Consider the following 15,948-nt stretch of genomic DNA (forward strand, 5'->3'; position numbering starts at 1 on the left):
TTTAGGGAAAGATGTAGCAGGGGAGGGAAATGGGAAAATTAGAATTGAAGGAGGACGAAGAAATAGGAGAACAATAGTTTCTATGTTCCCAGGAAGTCCAGAGTCTAATATTCTTGAACAACTCAGTGCATAGTTGAGGGGGAGCACTTCACTGAACATATGAGACAAAGGTATAGTTGGATATACAAACAGCGTCCTTGGCCAACTGATCAAGGCCTGCCTAAAGTAGTAGAAGGGGAGATCATGAAGCTTTGACTTGCAATGTTTTCTGACTTTGTCCGAACTTCACGTCTGGTGTCAAAACGTTGTGAAGTTGGGGTTCAGGTTTGGACAGGAATCTGTAACTCTATGCTTGCTTTCTGTGGTACTTTCTGTTGAATGTTTCTTGCAGAAGAGGGTCTGAGCTTTCTTGCAGGTGGGTGGTGAATAACACAGTCGTGTGGCATTTTGGTCCTTTATTTTGTTAAGCTGTATGTGCTGGGCCCTGAGATTTTAACATAATGTTTTGATCATCTGGAAAACAGTGAAGGGCCTTTATTGGCAGTGCATTATGGTCCCGGTGTGTGATGAATGGTATTAGATTTGTTGACTCAGCCATGACCAGTTGACACATGTTAATAGATTTTGTGGGAGTTCCCAGGTGCCATCCATTACACTTGTCCATTTGGTGGTGATAAAGGCCTCAATCAGCTCAGCTGTCGGTCCAGTGCGTAGTAAAGGCAAGGTCACTTTAAGCAAACCAAGGTGGATGCGGACGTTGTGGGCCACAGCATGTGTCTGATGCTAAAAGGGGATTGTAAAGGCATAGGAACATCTACGTGTTTAGCTTGTCAACAGGTTTTAAAGTTGGCCATAGAGAATCATGTCCTTCAAATGGGAGATAGTCGGGTTCCAAGAAGTAGAATCTCAAATTGATCCTCATTGAGACAGAGGGGGTGTCGCACAGCCACTGCCGAACTGTGGACCAGCAGCTAGAGTGGAGGCCCCAGTCAGTGTTTGAACAAAAACTGGGTTGCCTCCCCGTACAGTGGAAAAGATGGGGTGAACCCAACTATCACTTCAGAAAGTGGCTGTATGTGAGCATATAATACCCAAGAGATACCTGCACCCTGCAGGGCCACACAAGTGAGTGGCTGAGGGGTAGAGTGAAAGTGGTGTGGCCTCACCATCGCAGATCTGTCTTGGAGAAGGAATTCACCCATCTGAGAACATTCGCCCCGAGGCCCTTTGTATGTTGTAGACTTTTAATTAGGGTACCTGGGCCAAAGTGTCATGTGTCACTCATGTGTATAATACAATCTGCATACAAAGCTGATTGTTGTCAGTGACCTTCAGAATGTCCTCCCTCATTACACAAGAATGTCCTCTATACACGTGGTGGGAAGGAAGTGCAAGGCCCCCCCCCCCCGGGTTTCATGACCTCTTATGGCATGGCTATCCTCTCAAGGATCTTGCCCATCAATGGGAGGCTCTACACAGGCTGATAATGTCATATTTCAAGTGGGTCTGAATTGAGATCTTTCAGGATATAGGTTATGGTTGCTGTCAGACATGTCCCTTTATAGGGTGGGTAGGCTCCTTACTGATCTTGATGAGTTTTATGGTTATATAACACTTGTCGGAGATACGAGTTGTTTAGAAATCCTTTCGTTACCTTTGCCAGCCCACTGGTAGTTTAGCAGCTGAATCTGGCAGGTTAGTGCAACTGGCACTGTTCCCTACTGGTGTTGTAACTTCTTGGCATTTCTCATAAGCAGATCCAAGTCAGTATTATACCATTTATTAGAAAGTATTTCAAATGTTTCAGGTTTGTTTGTTGTAGGAGGGGTATAGATATCCCTGGGGTTCCATTACTGTATTTCTCAATTTAGCACATTAACACCAATCTTTGGGTCAGTATTTATGGCGAACAAGGTGAGGGGGTCCCGGAAAGCATTGTTAAAGCCTACAACTGTGAATCTTTTTATCGATCTCCATTTTCCAGTGGAGGGATATGATCTCTTTTTGGGGGAGGATGCTTGTGCAGTAACACGGAAAATGGATGCGGATACGGTCTGAACGGAAGTGTGGAATACGTTTGTGAGGCAACAAGTGCGTTCCATGAGAACAGAACATCCACAGAGGAACCGTCTTTGTGTGTGGGGCTTCTGGGTGGAGGGAAGAAACACATGTCCTTTTTTGTGAGAATTTCTGAGGCTGCAAATGGTCCAGTTCGCCTATCATCAAAATGGTATTATTTGTGTTGGTTGGTACATTTCTAACCAGTTTAAGCCATTCTTCCAAGAAAGAGCCAGAATATCCTGCAGGTTGATATGAAGCTTCCAAGGTTTTGGTCATGTTGGCATCAAGATAGCACTGGATGGTGAGGGTTTAAAAGGAAAGGAGCTGAGGTATGAGTTGGAGGGTGCAGTTAACTCACTAAAGGTAAACAAATGGCAGGTGTGCTGCTGGAACGCCTGTTCAATGTTTAGATGGGATTTTGACTATTGAAGGGAACAACGTGTAAAGAAATGTGGTAAGGTTATTGGTAAACCATGTTTCTGTAGCCATGTTTTGAATGTTGCCCACATTCTTTTTGACGGCCCTATTGGTTATAACGCAAATGTCGAAGATAGGGACAGATATTACACCCACGAAATTGGTCTGTGCAGGTCTCAGAAGGGGGGCTTCAAATCATGAGGTTGGGCTGGTCAGGGCGTGGAGAGACTGTAGGGACTGCCTCTAGGTGGTCGTTGAAGTGTAGATGGCGACTTTAGTTTTAACTGATGTTGTGTTCTCCAGGAACAAGCCACGGTTATGGTCACTAGGAAGGATATGACTGATGGATATGACTGATGTCAGGAGTGGGAGTAAGGTCTAGAGCAAGTACACCAAGTATCTTTTCATCAAAGTGGAGTGAGATCAAATTTCCCCGGGAGGTTTTTGTCTGCTTCCACAACTACTGGGCTGCTGCTGTATAGACTCAGCATCAGTTCATGAATATGTGAGGTCCTATATTTAATTGACAGTCTTTCCCTTCCTGAAAAACGTAATGGTAACCACTCCAGAGAAGTACATTATTTTTGTAGTTTGCCAGTGTGTTAAGATATTACAGTCGTATCAGTAGATCAAGGACAATGGTATGTGTCTGATGGTGGGACGTAAGCTTGGGAATGTTGGCGTTTTTTTAGGCATTCACTGTTGGAGAAAGGGGTTGTTGACACAGCAGAAGGCTAGAATAAGGGAAATATCCATGCTAGTATACACATATCTGACTCTGTAATAGTGAGGGTATGGGGCTGGGCATGCCTTTCAGGAGCACAGGTTCTACTGGGTAGCAATCAAGGATTCTCTCTGTTATCAGGATGCAGAGCAGGGATGAATGAAATACATGGACCAAAACATTACACTTTAACAAGCTATGTTTTGGCCAACAGACAATAAGGCCATTTAAACTGAACACATTGGCAGCATTAAATCAAAAGACAGTTGTAGATTTCAGTAATCTAAAAAATATGGGCACCCTTCACGAGTCCTTAAGGGGTGTCAATCATTGATTGAGTCATTTATATCGCGCAATGGACATACCGAATCATGTCAAGGCGCAGTTGTAAATATGACCAAAATAATAGCTCTGTTATCTGGTCATCAAAATTGTTCTCTAATCCTTAATCTATGTTCTTAGGTTTATTTAAACAGGTACAGGTTTTTTTCGAAATGAGGTCAGAGAATCCGGTTTTCTGAGCTCCATTGGGAGAGTGTTCCAAAATTCTGGGCTGAATACTGAAAATCTACAATCTCCTCTAGACACACATAGCGTTGGAGGGACAACCAACAGGTATTTGTCTCTGATTTTAAGGGCTGCGTCGGTTATTACTGCTTTAATTTGTCAACCAAATGCCTGGGGGTTATTCATGCATTTAAAAAATGCATCCGATTTTGAATTTGATCCGATCTTCCATTGCCAGCCAGTAAATGGACCGACACAGGCCGGATATTGGAGTATGTTTTTTTTTACCTCAAATACTAATCTGTCTGCAGAATTCTGTGCTTTTGTAGAGCAATGTATTTCTTTGGCAGGGGCCCCCATTAAAAGACAATTATAGTAATCCAGTTTGGAATTTACTACGGCTCCAACCACTGTGGCATGATCTTTTTGGGGAATCTAGGGGAGATCCTGCCGAAGGAGACTTAGGTTCTCAAAAACTCCCTGCACTTTGGCTTTAGCCTGGCCTTTGCAGCCCAGGTCGCTTTGCCATATGCACCACAGATGTTTTACCATGGATACATATTTCAATTCTGATCACAGAAAGGATGGTGGTGGGGGACATCTATTTTCGCATTATCAGATGCTTTGGACCAAACAGGATCACCTCTGTCTTTCTTGTTGGGATTACTACTTCTTCCAAACACCTACTAACCTGTATAAGGGAGTCTTCTACGTCGTCTAGCTTGAGAAACACCTGAGAGTCAACCGCATAAGATTGGAAACCAACCTTGTGACTTCTCAGAATATTCATTAGGGCTCATAAATACAGATTAAATAGCAATAGTGATAGCGAGGACCCCTGAAGGACTCTGCAACTTTGCAGGAGAGTATGCGAAAGAAAACCCCTCAGCTTCACTCGTTTTCATCACCCAGCTAGAAAAGAAGCAACCCATTTAAGAGCACTAGCCGAGGCGTTCCCTATAGTGTTTAATCGTTCCATTCGAATATTGCGGTCCAATGTGTCAAAGGCAGTGGATAGGTCTAACATTACAAGTAGGAACAGTTCACCTTGGTCTCTCACTCATGATAGTTCATCCAAGACCGCAATCAATGCCGTTTTGGTTCCCAATTTTGGATGGAAATCCGATTGAAGGCGATAATTCTGAAGATTGTCTGGATCCAAATTTATCTTTTTCAGCAATGAGGAGAAGTCTGGGGTCTTTGAGTGTCCCTGCACTTCCTTCCCAAATGTCTAATGGTTTAATGTATTCTCCTCCTCCATCTTTGTTGTAGGGTCTAACTCTAGCTCAGGGGTCTGCAACCTGTTGCTCTCCAGGTGTTTTGGACTACGACACCCATGATTCCTCCCCACTGACTACGCTGGCTTGGGCTGATGGGAGTTGTAGTCCAAAAACATCTGAAGAGCCAAAGGCTGCAGACTATTAGTTTAGCTCCATGGCCCGTTTGCTGTCAATGTCATGATCTGGGTGACATTGAGAATGTGGCTAGAGGTCACCAAGTTTAAACCCTAATCTCTCCTGCTCCTGGGTTGGATTGGTGAGGGAATTGTCTAACCATGCTCTAGGGAACTCCCCCTTCTGGCAACTCTCCTTCCACTGCTTCAGCAATGTGGTTATTAGCTATGCAACGTACATCTGTTTCCCTATGCACTCAAAAACGACACTCTTCCCTACTCTGGACTCCTGTTACCCCGTGTTGCATTGCCATGTGGTCATACCTCTTGGAAGCCCTCACAGTGGTCCACTAGGTGTGTTATATACCTGTGGTACCTTCCCTTTTTGTCTTTGCCTGCCCACTCCCCTCCTCCTACTGTCCTAATCGCCTCTTTTCCTGTGTACAAAGGCACCTTACTTCCAATCTCCTCCTCACCTCCTTTCCAAACACTGCCAGACCAGTTTCATCTTCTCTGCTCCTCCCACATACACTTCTCTGCAACTCCATGCCTTACAGACTCCCATCCTGGTCTGGCTAACCCTGAATTCTACATAGGGCTCTACTCCAACCAGTTCAAAACACTGCTACAAGGCTCCGCATAGCCCTAAGCCGTAGAGGACACATCTCAGCCGCCTTTGGTGTCCTTCATTGGCTTCTGATCAGGTGACGATCCACCTTCAAGGCAATGCGCATCACCCACCAAGCTCTCCACAACTAAGGTCCAGAATATCTGCAGCATAAACCTACACACTATAGGCCTAGCAGAATACTCTGTTTAGGCACAGCACTTCTACTTGTCATCCCAGTGGCAAAATCAACCAGAATAGAGGGCTTCTCCTTCTCAGTCCAACCTCCACCATCTGGAACTCGATACCATTCACCATCAGCCACATATAAGATCACCTAGCCTTTAGGAAGGCATTCAAAACTTGCTCTTCCATTCAGCATCCTCACATACCTAGTTAATCTCCTGGGTGAACAATTACCCAACCCTGACAGATATGTGGGGGCACCAGAGGAGTCAACAAGGTTGCCCCCCCACAGAATACATCTCAGACAGGTCTTATGATAAGCTCTAAGTCTTCATCTACCCATGTGTCAGCCTTCTTCGCTTGAACATCAAGCACTTGCTCAGAACGGAACATAGCCGTATCGCGCACAGGCACGTCCCACACACATCCATACGCCTACAATAGACACTGCTCGACCTCACCCACCCTAACACACAACCACCTTCAATAAAATACAGCTGAGTCCCACGATAAAATGTGGTCCAGCAGTTCACATAATCAGTCAAATGACTCACTTACTCCCCTAACAATCTGTCACGGCACACATCCTCTCATCTGATATCTATGGGCTGTCATTAGGGACCTAGCCACTCCCTACCTACCTCATGCTGGCTAAAAATGCATACAAGCATTTTAGAAATCCTTCCTTCACATCTTATATCTCTGACTACAGTTTTCTAAAGGGTGTTCATCTCTACAGCGCTTTGAGGCCATACCAATGGCAGTAGGCACTATACAAATACCATATAACATAACTTGTAGTACATTTTAATCAGACAACACTTGTTTTGCATGCATGGCTCTGCCTCATATATTGTAGAATTTAACAATCATCATGTCAGGTTTTGATTATGAGTAAGAACCAGCATGTTAGCTGGAAATTGTATATGGATAGCTTGCTATCTCAATCATTTGCAAAGCAGCATTGCACAAGTGTAGCACCACAACCACATTACTGCAGCAGAGGGGACTTAGCCCATGAAAATCAGGCCCTAAGGGAATGCTACTTACCTTTCCGACAGAGATGGTGTCAGGCATGGTGAGGGTAACCCAGAGTGGTTAAATACATTGAAGAATGTGTATAGGTAGTAAGTTGTTCCTTTAAATGTGTATGGTAGTGCTGAAGTGGATTCAGGTGATGTACCAAGCACTGTTGCACTCAGTTTCGAATGCATGGCAAGTTAAATGTAATGTAATTTGTCATTTGCATAGTGCCTTTTCCCATTGGTATGGTCTCAAGACGGTGTAAGGTTAATGCCCTTGGGGGACCAAAGTCTAAGGTATTTGTGCATTGTAGCCATACGAAGTTGGGTAGGGGTGGACAAGTCCCTACTACCTGCCCATATCAAACTAGCAAGTGAATGGCTGTTGTGAGGTTGTCTGGAGAGTATGCGAGTGCCGGAGACTCATTATGTGTCCAGCTAGACCACATTTTGTCATTGGGGATAGCTCTCTCGTTATGGCCGAGGTGTTGTGCAATGTACCTTAAAAGTGTTGTGTGATAGCAGTTGCGAGCGGATGGGTGGCCTTGCCTTCGGCTATCTTCAATAACCAATGAATGTGATATGTATCCGTGTGTCCTGGCTGGTTTCTTGGTTTCGTAGATGTGGCCTGGATTCTGTCCTGTGGTCTGCTTGAGTTTAGTGTCTCCATCGCTCAGTACATTTCATGACGGGTTCATTGCGGCCCAGCCTACCTGAGAGGTGGTTGAATAACCGGAAGTGTGGCATGGGTTTGTCAGGGGGAAAAGCCAGGTCTTGAGGGTGCTCCGGAAGGCAAGGTGATCCTCTATGTGTTGGACGTTAAGGGGAATTGAGTTACCAGATTGAGGCGGCTTGGACGGAGAAGGATCCCCCTATTCCTGTCGATTTGAAGGGAGGGATCACAAGGAGGAGTGTGATGCCTGATCGCAGGTTTCTGTTGGGTTGGTAGCGGATGAGTTTCTGTTAAAGGTATTCTGGGCCTGTCTTTTGGCGGGCACGGTAGGTGATGCACATTACTTCGCAATGTCCTGTTGTCCAACAGGGAACCAGTGGAGGACGCAAAGGGTGGGTGTGCTTTCTGGGACCAAGAGCCAGGACAAGACTAGCTGCAGTGCTTTGGACCCATTGGAGCTTTCTGGGTTGATATGCGGGGGCGCCATGGTAGAGGGAATTGGTGTAGTCTAGGCGGTAGAGGACAATGGCCATTATTGCAGTGACTGTGAGGGCTGGAGAGGTAAGGGAAGATGCATCTGAGAATGTGGAGGTGAAGATAGCAAAATTGAGCAACAGAGTTAATGTGGTGTGAGAGTGACAAATCAGCATCCATGGTCCATCCCAGGTTCTTTACTACATTGGAGGCGGCGGGGGGCGGGCCTAGGCCAGATGGCCAAGGGATGGGTTGGGAGAAGAGAGCTGGTTTTCCACAGATCATGATTTTGATTTTTCCGGGGTTGAGGAGGAGGTGGTTAGCCATCATCCAGTGGTCGTTGTCTGTGTGGCAGGATGCAAGGTTGGGGTGGGGGATGGAAGAGGCTTTAAGGATTGTGAAGATGATCTGTGTGTCATCTGCATAGTTGTCGCAGGCTACGTAATGTGAGCAAATAAGGGCAGGAAGGGGCCTCATGTAGAAGTTGAAGAGTAGGGGGAAAGGGAGGTGCTGTGTGGGACCCCATTGATGACAGGGTGGGGGCGCCAAGGTGAAGGGAGGAAGGATGGTGATCTGTTAACAAGGAATGAGGAAATCCACCTTAGTGCTGCATCCCTTATGCCGGGGTAGTGGAGTCTGTCAGTGAGAAAGCTGTGGTCGATGGAGTCAAAGGCCACAGAGAGGATAAGTACAGCAGAGCCTTCTGTGTCTGCAGTGCTTTTGAGATCATGCCAGATTGTGACTAGGGACGTTTCAGTTCTACTGAGGGGTCTGAAGACGGAATTGGCCCGGCCAAGGTGGAGGTTGGATCTGGTGAAGAGTCAAAGCTGGGACCAAGACATTCGATCAGTAAGTTTGACTAAGAAGCATTTGTTAGAAATAGGTCTGTAGTTGGCTGGGAGGACAGGGTCAAGTGAGGTTTTTATGGAGGGATTTAATGTGTGATGTCCTGAACACTGATGGGAATAAATCTAATTTGAGGGGGGGAGTTGAAGATGGATCTTTCAATGCCACCTGCACAGATTGAAGATAAGATTTCTTGAGGAGGGCGGGAGGACATGGATCTTTCAGGGATCCAGACGTGCGACTGTTAACAAGTAGCTTCAGGAATTCAGGTCGAGAGATGGGGGAGAAATAGGAAGATAGGGCAAGAGTTGGGAGGGTTGGAGTGGTCGGCCGGCGTTGCAGGGATCAGGGCTGGATCGGGGCTGGATTTCTGCTGGATTGCTGGCAGTTTCACAGCCATGGTGCAGTTTCTTTCTAACGAAATGCTGTAGAAATGGCCCGAGAGGGCATTACAGAGTGTTTGGGAGTTGGGTGGGGGGCTGCATAGAGGGGCCTTGAATTCTGAGATGATCTTGTGGAGTTCCATGCTGTTGTTACGGGCATTGGAGATTCTGTTCCAGTAGAAGGATTTTTTGGCCTTCCGGATTTGTGCATTGTAGACATGGATCTGGCAAGCATAGGCAGCTGTATTATGGGGAGATGGGTCAGCCCGCCATCTGCATTCCATTAATTGGTTACGTGTGTTGAGGGTTTTGAGAGAAGGGGTGAACCATCTAGGGGAAGGGTCTTGTCTTTGGGAGGCCGATCGGGAGGGGGTGAGAGGTTTGAGGGTATTGGGGAGCCATTGATCTAAGAGGCTGGTAGAGGGCAGACCTCCCTGGACTGGTAGATTGGGGAGGGTGAAAAGCAGGGAGTCTGCAAAGTCCGGAGTTACTACGACCTTATTCCACAATGGACGGTCCGGTGTTAGTCAACCGACTAGGAGGGATAGGAGTCAAAAGCAACGAGAAGATGGCTGCATGGTTCGTCCATGTGAGTGGTTGGGGGAGCATGAAGATAACGTAATATTGCATCTGGGCTATGTCCTGCAGTGTATGTGGCACCAGATACCAGTTGAGTCATGTTGAGGGCTTACAGGTTGTCCAGGAGTGGTTGTTTTATGGGGCTGTGCGGGGCATCAAACCATATGTTGAGCTCCACGAGCATGGTGAGGGAGGGGAGGGCGACCAGAATGGCCGCTCGGGAGTCACTTAGAGCATTAGCGAAGTATTGGTTTTATCCAGGAGGTCTGTAGAAGAGTAAGAAGCTGTGGTAAGACAATCCCTCCTAGTGAGAAATTTCAATAGGAGGGATTGTTCCACAGAGTGTGAGATAAGGTGTGATTTGTGGAGGATGGCGTTCGCATCTGTTCTGCTAGTTCTGTTGTGACAGATCTGGCATTACTGAGGATGCATGGGAGTAGGATCGAGGGGTGGGGGTTGTTGGCCCCCGAAGAGGGGAGCAGTCATGAGCCAGTGAGGGAGGTCTGCGGAAGGGAGTGTAAATAAGGGGGACAGTAGGGAGGGTGCAGTGTCTCTGATGTTATGATGGGTTGGGAGGCACTGGATGTTCTTTGAGTGTCTGTAAAGAGTGCTTGTGATGTACGGTTTATAGGGGTGGTCTGGAGTGGTACAGGGAGTGGAGGGAGTTTTGGAGAGGGAATTGCAGGTGTGGATTCAGGGGAGGGCAGGGTGCCAGAGAATGTGCAGGATGGTGACTGGGGTTTCCAAGAGGGGTTGTTGATGAATGGAGGTGGAAAGAAGAGAAGGGTGTAATGTTGGAGATGATGTCCGTTTGCTGATTTCCATCAAAGTATTGAGAGTACTGGGGTGAAGGAGAGTGGTTAGAGCCAGGGGTGTTGAAGGTAGTGTTGAAGAGAGATTTCACTGGGTTTGGAGAGTTGGAGGATGTAATGGTGTAAGTGAGGGGGGCAGGCAGGGATCTGGTAGGGAGATAGGGTGAGGTGTGCAGAGGTTTCTATGTTCTTTCAGCGACAGTCATTTTTTACGACTGCCTTTTTTTTACGAGTACACAATTACGAAAAAGGTGATAAAAATTCTAACACCGCAAACCCGTCCCCCACCTATTTTTAACTATTCCCGACCCCCCAACCCTTTATCTGCCCTCCCCCTCAGAATTTCAATGACCTTTTTCGTAAATCTGTACTCGTAAAAAAGGCATTCGTAAAAATGACTGTCGATGAAATGACGGTATACAGTGCAGAGATGAGAGGGTCTGGGTATTGTAGATTCTGTGTTTGAGGGGAATCTTGGGTGCCTGTAGCGTGTGTGTGAGAGTCGACAGGGTGGACGAGGAAGGGGTGTTAGCAAGTGAAACCAGAGCGTCACCGTGGGATGTAAAGACTGAGGTGGGATGTGGTCGAGAGAGAAGAGGTAATGCAAGGGTCGGAGAGGTTGGTGTGGGAATGTTAGGGGCAAGGTCTGTGGGTGACAGAGACCGGTGTCTGGGAGGGAGTACTTCCCCTGAAGGCTGGATGTGTGGAGGATGTGAGGGAAGGAGGAGGTAGGCAGGGGGGTTGGCAGTATTTCTGGTGCACCAAAGTGCCCCTCTTATCTGGGAGTTGACTGGAATGATGGATAGTCTGTTGCTTCTGCTCTGGTGGGTAGATTTGTCAATGGAGGGGCCTGGTATAGTATCAGTGCACTCAAAGGAAGCTAGGTTAGAGAAGGAGACAGAGTTCAATGGGCCATTGGAATCAAGCCTGCGGCTACAGTGAGATTCAATGCAATGGATACACTCAGAATGCAACTAGATTTAACACAGTGGGGACTTAAAATGTGTTGCTAGCAATAGTAAAGTTCAAGCACAGCTGGAAGTTGCTGCCTAAAGAATATGCACAATACATATCTTTCTGATTGGATTGAAGATGTCAAACCCAGTGGTCGAAGTGGGCGGGAGCGGTCGGGAGCGGTGCTCCTCCACTTCTTTTAATTAAGTTGTACCGTTCCTATACTTTTATTTTATAAAGAAACCGTTCCGGAACGGTTTCGTTTTAAAATAAAAATGTAGGAAGAAGTTGAAACTTGCACTTTCAGTGCACTGCACAGGACGTTACCTTAAAGAGCAGGCACATATGTTTTTTTTTGTGTGCATGGGAGGGGGCGCGGCGATGGGGTCTGTGGAGAGCGTTGCAGGCCAGTATGAAACATAGTTCCACTACTTCTTTTCGTACACTTTGACCACTGGTCAAAGCATCAAAAGAAGGATAAGTGCATTTTAACATTTTTGTCTGCTGGGATATACATTGCTTGCAGAGTGCAAGCTCAAGGAAAACACATACCTCTCCAGACTCCAGGCAAGTAGTGTACTATGACTGCATAAATCCTGTTTTACCTTGGCAATGCAATATATCTTCAATAGTTTTCATGGCAGTATAATAGTCCCAATTTCTTTGGTGACATTCACAGGTACCAAATCTGATTCTTTGTATTGTTCCTTAGATTGATATCCCAAAGGGAAGGAAATCTGAAAGAGTCCACCATGTAAAGATGCAAACAAGACAAAAGTGGAACAAGGATTCTGAGGACAACTTGAAAGATTGTGAAATCTGATCAAAAGCCCAGAAAACTGGAACAAAGGGACAACTAAAAAACCTCATTTATGATTAGAATGAGGTGTTGGGACCAACCAGTACTCACTCCATGTGGATCTTGCCAGCCTAGTCATTACATGTCACTGACCCACAACACTGATTCGCCGCCTGATATCCCGGTGCCACCAGTATATCACAAGTTGCAGCGGAACGGTAAATCCCCATTCCCATGGAGTATCATAGGACTCCATGGGAATGGGGACACTGAAGCAGCGGCACCATAACTAACGGCGCCGGTGATTCAGTGAGTGACATGCCGTAGGGGCCTTATTTCCTGGCAAGTCAGGCCTGCTGGGCATTCTCAGAGTATGGCGGTCCGGAAAGGGTGCCAGTACGTTGCTACTGGCACCCTTGTTCCCAGACCGCCATACTCGTAATGAGGTCCAGTATAATCCAGTTCCCTATAATATACTTCATGGCTCAAATAACATTGTGCCAAATTGTCAGCAGACAACACAAAATTAGTGCAAATGGAACCTTTAAAACCACTACACCACCTGTGAACTAGCGAGAATATCAAAGCTGATAGCTCAGGGCAATGTGCTCACCTTGGTAACAACACAAAGCCTTGCAACATGAGTTTTAACTATGAAACAACAGAGGAGATAGAGGTAGGTCTAATAGGTTAGAAAACATTGAAAGGAGGATTCACTTCCAGTGGTTAAAAACACATTTAATCATTAAGTATTTTAAACATAAAACAACATACATTAGAATTCACTAACATTGTGTGGAAAACCCACCCTAGTAATGGTTTCTCATAGGTGTAGACTCCTTTTCTTAATTTCCACATGTGTGGCCAGGGTAACTTTACAATATCCATTGTACATTCAGTTAAATCCTAGTTTTCAAACATATTGAAGCAACATAGGGTTATTTTGCAAAAGTTTCTGTGATTAAGTGCATCTGTTTGAACGCTGTCTTTGAGTTAGACGATACAATTTCTCAACATGTTTCAGTTAACAAAACAGGTGTTAAATCCGGAACATTCTTCGGGAGAGAAACCCTGGTTCATGTACAAGTGTTTAGACTACGCTGGGATCTGAATAGCTGTGGAGTTGCTTATCATCCTTTCCTGTATCGGTGTGTTAAGAGGGCGATGCCAAGCGTGATGGCTGGAAGTAGGTACTCTGTGTGTCCTTCTTTGAGCCTCTCAATGGAGAAATGGTGTGCCCAGTTCTAAAATGTGGGGCCAGCACATGGAATGGACGTCTGCATTAGGATTGTAGACTAGGGTCCAAACGGGCTCAGCCCGTAAATCCAGGGTGCATCTTGTAAGTTGGTAAAGTCTTTGTGCGGTGTGCAGAGAAGAAATCCTTGTGTTTCATGTGCAGCCCACTGCGAACGTTGCTGCTCGCCTCCAGCTGGCTAGCGCTAATCATGGCAACGCTTGATTTCGTGTCCAAGTGTAGCTGCCGCAGCTCATCTGGTCCGCGACTCACTCAGTTAGCATCCATGGCAAAGTTTATTCAGAGACACATTTTCCACTTCAAAGGGGAGATTGCATTCGTCTACAGAGTCTCCCCTTCAAAGGGGAGAGTTTGTTCTGCTATGGAGTCCCCCATTGGAAGGGGAGAGTTTTTTCTGCTACACAGTCTCCCCTTCAAGGGGGAGAGTTTATTCTGATGCAGTGTCTCCTCTTCAAGGGGGAGAGCTTATTCTGATACAGTGTCTCCCCATCAAAGGAGAGGTTTTATTCGGCAACAGAGTTTACCTTTCAAGGGAGAGTTTATTCTAATACAGAGTCTCCCCCTTGAAGGGGGAAAGTTTATTCTGATATAGAGTTTCCCCCATCAGGGGGGAAAGTTTATTCCGCCACAGAGTCTCCCCTTCAAGGGGGTGAGTTTATTCTGCTACAGGGTGTACCTTTGAAGGTGTAGAATGTATTCTGCTAGGTTTGGGGGTGTTTGATCGTGTGAGAATTGATTGCTCCAAACTGTTAAAAAAAAAAACAGCCTGCATGCAATCAATTCTCAGATGATCAAACACAACCACCCACACCCCTGACACCAACCCACTTTCCCTACTTACCTGTTTGCTCACCGCCTGGTCCACTTCAGCCCTGCAGTGTCAGATCCATCTCTCTAACGCGGGTCGGATCCGACACCGCAGGGTCCCTTTTTCTTTTTTTTCCAGACCGCCACCTCCAATATTGAGGAAACGGGGATACCACCACAACTTCCCAGTGCTAATACATACCGATCATAGGGAGTGGGGGACACCCCAGCAACCCCCGCTCCACATGTTCAGTATGTATTAGCCAATTTGTATGTTTTTATCCAGTCGAATGGTACAGGCCAAATTCAGTCAAATGTATTCTGATACAAGTTTATTCTGCTACAGAGTCTCCCATTAAAGGGGTAGAGTTGATTCTGATACAGAGACTCCCTTCCCCTTCAATGGGGAGAGATTATTCTGACACAAGTTTATTCTGCTACAGAGTCTCCCACCGGCATTAAAACTTAGCAACCAGCATGGCATGTCTTCCTACAGTACTGTGATGTAAATAGTGCATTGTAGAGAAGGAGCCAAGTACCCCCAACTCATCCACTTTGCCTGTATTGCCTATATGTTGGGAACCAGAGTGTGAGACACGTGTGGTACCAGTGAAAATACAGATACCATGGAGAATCCTGGAACCAAGGTTCCCAATGTGAAAACCATACCTGCATACGAGACACTATGATGGACATTTGAATGAAGAGAAGAAACAGAGCAGATGTCTGGAAGAGAAGAATGGTGACGTCTCACAAAGCCAGAATGACGTACATAGAAGAGATGCATAAACAAGTGAATGAAGATATTCTCTGATGCATCAAAGATAAGTGACAAGCTTGGGCTCAAGATAAAGAAACATATGCTACAGAACTGATGAGGATATCAAGTCATTTTACACATGTACATATGTTAAGAAACTCAAGCAGACAAAGTATTCTTGAGGCTAGCTAAATAGAGAATAGATTGCGGCATGCGCCAAAGTGTAAACATATAGGAGTGAGTAAAAAAATGGATGTTTCCACTACGTGTTATAGCAGAGCTGGGCTGATAAAGAAAGGCCTTCTTTCCAGTGTGTCGCAGTTAAAAAGCAATTGAATTAACAAGAGTGAATCGCAGAAAGGTGAGGCTGGATAAGCCCCAAGAAGCCATGTCTGTATCAGGCTGGGGTGGGCAGACATTGGATACAAATTGTGAAAGAACGAAACTCCTGTTCAGAAGGCATAGACAAAAACAAGGAAGATGTCAGAGGTCTATTAGAAAACAGCATTTTAAATACACTAGAGCTCGATTTTGTGGTCTTCAGTCACGTGGAAGGATGAAGTTGGACAAACATGACAACCACACCTACGCATGGAGGCAGAGCGTGCCTTCACTCCCCGGAATTCTCCAGAGTAAAGCACACTCTCAAGGACAAGTTCAAAGTCCTAATTTACAGCAGACCACTGAGG

Source organism: Ambystoma mexicanum, chromosome 1q (assembly GCF_040938575.1).
Source record: "Ambystoma mexicanum isolate Mex_15411 chromosome 1q, UKY_AmexF1_1, whole genome shotgun sequence".
NCBI classification, from domain to species: domain Eukaryota; kingdom Metazoa; phylum Chordata; class Amphibia; order Caudata; family Ambystomatidae; genus Ambystoma; species Ambystoma mexicanum.